Here is an 8,592-nt window from a genome sequence, read left to right as displayed (position 1 = left end):
GATTTTTTTTCTTCTTTTTCAGGCTGCCCAAACCTCACCTTGACCTTACCTGGTGGTCTAGCAGTGATGCAGGGCAGAAGCAATGTTCCTATGCTCCTGCCCTGTGCAGAGCCGTCATCAAAATGGCTGCCGAGATTACAACGGAAACTCATGTCTGCCATTTTGATGACGGCTCTACACGGGGCAGGAGCATTGGAAGATCGCTCCTTCCCCGCATCACCGATAGACCACCAGGTAAGGTCTGTGGACACAGGAGGGAGGCAGGGGTGGGTCAGAGCCGGGCCAAAAACTTATTCGTGATTTTTCCCTATTCACGGGTTGGCTTTGAGCCTAACCCCTGCAAATACATTGGGAGAGCTGTATATGCCCTGTCAAACAGGGATTGTTTTAGTTTAATTTTCAGATATCCATTTAGATTGAAATGTGCAATAAAGCATAAATCACATCCCCACTCAAAGTTAATTCCATAATTCCAGAATTTTTTCAAATGCGATTTTAGCATAGGCTTTCAACTAACTTCAGGGGCTTGGTCACTAAGCATCTTCCTGTATAGAAAATACATGGAAAAGTTCTTTACTGTGCATTAACTGCATTATAGATATCACAATACAATTAGCTAAGCCTATTAAAGTACCTGTATATATTAATTATTAATGTATGGTAAGTACTTCTATGTTAACTGTGAATTGCAATCCTTACCCTTTTTTCCACCCCATTCTGTGTCATTACTACTAATACTGCTTAATGCCATAGTGCTATTAGATTCACAGTGATTTTATTTTGCTTTGTGAACCGACTGTCCAGTCCAAAAATCAGTATATAATGCAATTAACCAAAGGAAAAATTGGAGCCACAAAGCAGCCAAAACATAACCAGTATTGCAAATGTACCACACATGACTGGAGCTAAGTAGCTGCCAGATTCCTTGATTTCAGAATTTTATTTTATAATTAGCTAACAAAGTACAGAGCATGCAGGTGTAAAGGTATGCCAGCCCCCTTGCATATTTGGTGGGCTTTTTAGCTGCCTTCTGCACACAAGAAACATGCAGCTGGAGTGTCACGAGGTGAAACTTTATTATGGCTAGATATTCTACCCCAAAGGGGTTTTCCCACTGCTGAATATACCGTTCTGATATATAGATCAGATTGTGGTATGTCAAAACCAAATCTCAACTATGCAGCTGCTAAAAAGAAAAAAAAAATGTAATTAGTTATATCCCGAGCCTAGAAATTTATTCCATCACAAACATCTTCAATGCCACCATTTTTTTTTTTTAGATGTTGGGGAGAACAACCTGCAATCATTATCACACTGCTGTCTTTAAAAACATAACTTTGATACTGTTGGAAACAGGATACCGGGTTAGTTGGACCATTGGTCTGACCTAGAATGGTTATTCTAATGTTTTGATGGGACACTTCCCTCACCTTTCAGCCTGGTATCCGGAGGAAGCTGTCAATATGGCACTGGCTTGGTGCCCTGTTCTCTCAGGGTCTCCGCAGCTGGCATTGTGCTTGTTGCAGGTTTCTGGGTCTTGCTGTGTCTTGCCAGGTAGAAACCGACATTTCAGCCATCATGCTGTGGCTTTCTTCAGGGTATGCTCTGAGGTCTGCAGTTTGTCTTTGTAAACAGTGGGTTCACTGACCTGATTGGGAAAAGGGCAGTCCACCAATTTGAATTTTGGCTGGAAAAGCAGTTGGTCTCTTTTTCCTTAGAATGGAAAAGTCTTTGGTTGGTTTATAGATGTTCTCTCCAAGGACCTGGTTCTGTTCTTCTGTAGCCGTACATTCTGCCCTCCAAGGCAACTGTTACCTCCAGTAACTAGAAACAATCACAGGGACCTGTTTATACCTAATACCTAATGCTTGAAGTTAGTTCAAAAAGAAATAAACAAGATGGAGTTGGTCCAGGGGAAGGCTACTAAAATGGCTGGTGGTCTTCATCATAAGGCATATGGGGACAGACTTAAAAAGAAAGCTTTGGAATGAGGGTATAGGATGAAATTAAGAGGCGATAGGCTCAGGAGTAATCTAAGGAAATATTTTATTACAGAAAGGGTGGTGGAGACAAAAATTGTGTCTGAATTCAAGAAAACATGGGACAGACACGTGAGATCTCTTAAGAAGAGATAGTGGATGCTGTGGATGGATGGCCTGTATCTGCCATTGTGTTTCTATGTTTAACTTTAATCATGGTTTATACAATAGTGCTTTTTTCAGCACCGATTTTTAGGCATAATATATAGCACTCAGTTCTAAATGTGCTGGAGTAGGAAAGTTGGCTGTATCGTGGCAGATGCACAAAGGAGAAATTAGGTTCTTACCTGCTAATTTTCTTTCTGTTAGCTTGTAGACTGGTATAGTCTTTACGAATGGGTTATATACCTCACTGCTACCAGCAGGTGGAGACTGTGCAAAAATTTGTATATAAGTACAGTACTCCTCCGATATTCGCGGGGGTTCTGTTCCAGGAATCCCCGCGAATCTTGAAAAACCGTAAATATGGTTTTTCGGGGAGGGGGGGGGAGACTGGAGAGGGCAGTGGGAGACACAGGAGAGAGCAGTCAGAGCACCGGCGAGTGAAGGAAATCACTCGCTGTATGCTCCGACTGCCTCTTCTTGTACTAAAGTCGGGCCTTACCGATCAGGAGCTGCGTGTCAAAGCAGCTCCCGATTGGTAAGGCCCGACTTTATTACAGGAAGAGGCAATCGGAGCATAGAGCAAGTGATTCCTTTCACTCACCGGCGCTCCGGCTGCCCTCTCCTGCCTCTCCAGCTGTCCTCTCCTGGTTGGCGGTTCGCAGTCAGAAAATACTGCACATGACCGGGACCGCCGACCGTGAATTTGTGGGGGAGCACTGTATAGCTTCCTCTCTTGCAATCCAGTCTGCCGAATAGCCAAGCAGAACCTAGGAAAGACTTCAACTGAAAACAGTATAACACACTCCGAACAGGATTGGAAAAAACAACAAATACTTATAAACTACTGTTGGAACATGTGTAGAACTGAATCCTGGTATAGAAAACATCCCCACAGTTCACCAGCTGAGCCATAGCCGCTGTTCTTACTTCTTCCCGGCCCTAGAAAAATTCTAGAACCTGCAAAACCCCCAAAATCTGCACGCAAGCAAAACAAAAACCCGCGATCGCTGCACAAAGACAGACAGGGTGGGGGACTATACCAATCTACAAGCTAACAGAAAGAAAATTAGCAGGTAAGAACCTAATTTCTCCTTCTGTATCGCTTGGTATACTGGTATAGTCCTTACGAATGGGACGTACCAAAGCAGTACCCATTAAGGGTGGGGCACCCGAAAGGCCAACACCGAGAATACTTTCACCGAATACTGCGTCCCGACACGCTTGAACATCCATACAGTAGTGTCTTACAAAGGAATGCAGAGAAAACCAAACTGCAGCCTTGCAAATATCCACTGGAGGCACTAGAGAAGACTCAGCCCAAGAAGCTGCCTGATCCCTAGTGGAATGAGCCTTGAGAAATTCTGGAACAGGCTTATTTAGAAGATAAGTGGAAGCAATAGTCTTGATCCAGCACACAATAGTAGCCTTAGAAGCGCCATCCCCCTTACGAGGACCTGCTAGAAGGACAAAAAGATGATCCGATTTCCTGATCTCCTGGGTCTGCTGCACATAAGAGCGAAGGACCCTACTGAAATCCAACTTGCACAGCTGTCTTTGCTCAGAAGAGCTCTTCCGACTATCCAACACCGGGAGGACTACAGATTTATTAACCTGAAAAGGAGAAACTACTTTTGGCAGAAAAGAAGGAACAGGCCTCAAGACAACCTGCTCCCTAGAAAACTCCAAGAAGGGAGCCCAAGAGAAAGCCTGCAGCTCAGAAACACGTTTAGTTGAAGTAATGGCCACCAAGAAAACCGCTTTAAGAGTAAGGTCCTTCAAAGAGCAGTCATCCAATGGTTCAAAAGGAGGGCACACTACAACTGACAGAACCAGATTTAGATTCCAAGAAGGAACAGAAAGTTGCACGGGAGGCCTGAGCAACTTGACCACCCACAAGAAGCGAATCGCGTCAGGAATGGCAGTCAAACGCTGAACTTTCACAAGGCCGCAAGCTGAACCTGGAGAGAAGACCAAGCCAGTCCCCTATCCAAGCCATCCTGCAAGAACTTTAGGATGTTAGGTAGGAAAGCGCGAAAAGAGACCACTCCACACGCATCACCACTCTTTAAATAGACGCCAAACCCTCACATAAGCCCGAGAGATAGAAAGCCTCCAGGACCCCTTTGAGATTACTTTATCTGAATACCCTTTCTTACCTAGGTGACCCCTTTCAAGAGTCAAGCCGTAAGACAAAAGGTATCCTTATCGAACATTGGACACCGGGACGCCATAAGCAGGCGAATCTGAGATTGCAATTTGCTTACCCGGGCCTCTGGAAGGAAGACCTTCCCCAAGGAGTTGTCGAACAGCACACCTAGATACTCCAGGAGCTGAGAGGAAGACAGCCAGCTCTTGGCAAGGTTGATTACCCATCCCAGCGACTGCAAAAACTACACCACCTGAGCTGTGACCCAAGTGCTCTCCAGTAACGACATCACTCAAATGAACCAGTCGTCCAGGTAGGGATGAACTAGAATGCCCTCTTTGCGCAACGCCGCCGCGACAACCACCATCACCTTGGTGAATGTCTGCAGAGCCGTGGCCAGAGCAAAGGGAAGTGCACAGAACTGATAATGTTGCCCCAAGATCGCAAAGGGCAGGAAGCGATGATGGGAGGCCCGAATAGGAATATGCAAGTAGGCCTCGGTCAGATCTAGGGAGGTCAGAAACTCTGCCAGCTGAAACGCCAAAATCACAGACCGTAGAGTTTCCATGTGGAAGGAAGGCAGGTGAAGAGCCCTGTTGACTCCCCTTCAAATCCAGGATGGGTCGAAAGGTCCCTTCTTTCTTTGGCACCACAAAGTAAATAGAGTACCAACCTGTGCCCCACTCCTGCGGGGGAACTAGAACCACCGCACGGAGATCCAACAGTTGGTGAAGGGTTTGATGAAAGGCCTGCTGCTTCCACGCCACCAACGAGGGAGAAGCGAGAAACCGGTCTGGCAAGGACCGGGTGAACTCCAGAGCATAGCCGGCCTGGATTACTTCCAGAACCCACTGATCGGACGTGATATCTGCCCACTTTGGATAAAATTCTTTCAGCCGTGTGCTCACCAGAACCAAGACGGGCGCTGGCAAGGAGTCATTGAGCAGGATGGGTGGCAGGGGACCCGGCGGGGGGCATTACCTGCAACCCTGTGGGCCGCACGAAAAGACTGCATGCGCTGGAAGAATCTGCCTCTAGAGAGCCCAGAAGATGGAAAAGAGGCAGCCCCTCTACCAGAGCAAAAGCGGCAGAAATTATGCCCACGCACAGCACCATCTCGAGCCAGCAGCCTAGGCCTATCCTCAGGCAAACGAGGCACTTTGGAATCAGTGAGAGTCTGAACCAACCTGTCCAGGTCCTCACCAAACAAGAAAGATCCTTTAAAAGGGAACTTCGTCAACTTAGCTTTGGACGCCGAATCCGCCGATCAAGCGCAAAGCCACAAGGTACGGCGTGCTGCCACTCCGAAGGCCAAAAAATTGGCAGAAGCTCGCAAGAGGTCATACATGGCATCCAAGAGATAAGCATCCAATTCAATTTTGGCAACTTCTTGCTTTAGCAAGTTCCAATTCTCAGATTTACTGTCAAGCACATGCTGGGCCCAACGAAAACACGCCCGAGCCACTAGCCTGACACACATCGCCGCCAGGACCGACAGAGCTCTCACATCAAAACTCTGTTTAAGGAGGGACTTCAACTTATGCTCCTCCAGGTCTTTCAAGGCCGCACCTCCCTCAACAGGCACGGTATGCCTCTTAGAAATGGCCGGGACTACTGCGTCCACTACGGGTGACTTCAAAGTGTCCCTATCCCTTTCAGGAATGGGATACAGACGGGCCATGGAGCGCACAAAAAGAAAAGGGGCTTCTGGCACCTGCCACTGTGTGAGCATAATATCCCAAATATCCTGATGCAGAGGAAAAGAGCGGGAAGCAGAGCAGATCCCCTTAAACAAGGGGTCCACTGTACACGGGGGCTCAAATACGGTGTCCTCAAAGTGCAAACCCGAGACCTGCAGAATTAACTTATGAAGCTCTTCCCACTGAAAAATGTGCACCACAGATGCATCTTCATCAGCTGGAGGGTGCTCGAACCCCTCGCTGGTGGAATCCGATCCCCCAAGAGGATTCTGGAATTCTCCCCAAGGGTCCAGGTCCTCATCAATTACATCTTGCTCCTCTAGGGAAAAATCCTCATCCCAAGAGACCCTCAGGCGTTTGGATGAGGAGTAAAGGGGGCAAAACAGCCTCTGTGTGGGGCCGTGATGGGGAAGACATCGAGGGTAACCCCCCCCCAGATCCCCGGAGTGGACACGGAAACTCCTGCCGCCAGCATATAAGATTTACAAGGTGCTAACAAAAATTCAGGGGGAAAACCCCCGGCAGCCCCAAGGGACTCCCTGCCTCAGCAGGAGACCCAGCCATACCTTGCCCCTGTATTTCCAGAACAGGAGGAAGGTCACCTGAGGTAACAGAAATGAAGGAGGTTCCCACCAAAATCGGAGCTCCTGCGGCCTGTCGTGTCTGAAAAGCCTGGAACTTTCCTGACACTGAGGCCGAGGAAGCGTCCGATGTGAAAAAGGAATCCCCAGCTGCTCTGGCAGCAAGGGAATCCTTCGCGAGGTACATGTGGCAGAGTGCCCTGGCTGCTGGCAATCACTGCCGATGAGACTCCCCCACCTCTCTGGCTTGCACAACGCTTACACAGGCTGGCCACGATTACCTCGTGTCTGGAGCATTTTAAAAGTGCTCTTTGTGCTGAAAAATGCCCTAGCTGTAATAAAAGTGCCGGTTAGATGAGACAAAAACAATACAAAAGGCAGTTTTATAGCGAATTGAGCCCTTTAGACTGGCACACCTCAGGATTTTTTTTTTTCCACTTAGTCAGAACAGACTCCACGGCTCTCAAAGCTGGAGGGCTGACCAACCAGGGGGGCCAGGCTGCTGGCTGAGGCACCTCTACAAAAATGTGGGGATGTGGAGGAAGGTGGGGGGAGGGACCCAGCACGAGACCCGCTGAGTTTAACACCCCCGAAGTCGGATGGATCCCCAAATAGGACCCGAGTCCAAGCTCTATCCGGGCACAAAAGTGGAACCCAGGAGTCCAAAACAAAATTCCAATAGTACTAAGAGGGGAGCTGAATTAGTCTTACCACTTGCTTTAATAGAGGCTGAGGAGACTGGCTTAGAGAGTTGTGCGGGGACAGAAATCCCGCCCGTCCCCACCAGTATCCTGTCCTTCCCCACCTGCCCCAGCAAGAATCCCCGCCTGTCCCCATAAGGAATCCCCTCTGTCACCGCCCAACCCCGTGAGGAATCTCCTCTGTCCCCGCCCGACCCCCCCATAAAAAGCAGCAATTACTTCTGACAGTTTTGATTTATTTTTTTTAAGTCTTAGTTTATTTTAAACCAACAATAAAATACAATATAAACAAATAACAGTGAACAGAAATAAGAGATGCATACATCATCGGAAAGAATTAGAATAGACATTAGGTCATGTGACTATAGGGTTCACCATTTCTTGTTAAAAGAGTTGGATTTTTTGGCAATATAAAGCTCATATCTGTAGAGCAAACAAATCTGGTTTCACCATCTGGCATAGGTAACTTGTGAGAGGTCCCCTCAAGATCCACAAATGGTTTTTAATGCAGAAATGAATAAAGAATCAAACAATACAGCATCAAAATAATTTAAAGCAGAATTGAGAGAGGCACTTTTTAGGACAATGGTTCCATAAGAAAAATGTGCCAAAACTGAACTCAGCAAGTACTTCATTTTGTACTAAACACATTTGGTGGCCATGAGAGGGGGCTAGGCCTCCCACTTTGAGCTTAGCCCACCTCAAAATGAACATCCCCCTTGCTGTAGGTGGTGGGACATTTTGTTCTTCCATCATCTTGATCCCAGTTTCTGCTTTTGTCTATCTTCTACCAATTCTCTTTCCAGGCCTCGGGAACCCCAGTTCCATCCCCGCAGGAGTCCCATGAGCCAGGGGGGATCTCCGCAGGAGTCCCGTAGACCTGGGGGGGGGATCCCCGCGGGAGTCCCGTAGACCTGGGGGGATCCCTGCGGGAGTCCCGCAATCCCCGTTCCCGTGCAGATCTCTAGACTGGATTGCAAGAGGGGAAGCTATATTGATATACAAGCTTGTGCTCAGTCTCCACCTGCTGGTAGCAGTGAGGTATATAACGCATTCGTAAGGACTATACCAGGCTGCTCAATGGTTGTTACACGGGAAGGATAGAAGCCATGCAAGGGTTCTGCTGCATGAGGGATGGGAGGGAGGGATAGAAAGATTCTGTGCACAGTGCAAGGGTTCTGCTGCACAGGGAAATGGAAAGATGTTGCAGAGGGAAGGCACGAGGGGATGGGTGAGAGGGAAAGAAAGATGCTACACATGGGGAGAGAAAGGAAAGAGGAAGAATTGAGGTGAAGGAGAGGAAGGGAGAGGATCATTGTA

At 47.8% G+C, this 8,592-nt stretch overlaps 1 protein-coding gene across 1 annotated transcript in view; it reads right to left on the bottom strand.

Annotated features, from left to right (window-relative positions):
* Positions 1-272: 272 nt before the first annotated feature.
* Positions 273-8,592, bottom strand: part of RPIA (ribose 5-phosphate isomerase A) — a 63,350-nt gene continuing 55,030 nt past the window's right edge. Inside the window, exon 11 of the transcript XR_004540139.1 lies at positions 273-1,824. The gene's annotated coding sequence lies outside the window, so the exon portion shown is untranslated. The remainder of the gene's footprint in view (positions 1,825-8,592) is intronic.

The sequence above is a fragment of the Geotrypetes seraphini genome, chromosome 1 (assembly GCF_902459505.1).
Source record: "Geotrypetes seraphini chromosome 1, aGeoSer1.1, whole genome shotgun sequence".
Taxonomy (NCBI): Eukaryota; Metazoa; Chordata; class Amphibia; order Gymnophiona; family Dermophiidae; genus Geotrypetes; species Geotrypetes seraphini.
This window is presented reverse-complemented; position numbering and strand designations above follow the sequence as displayed.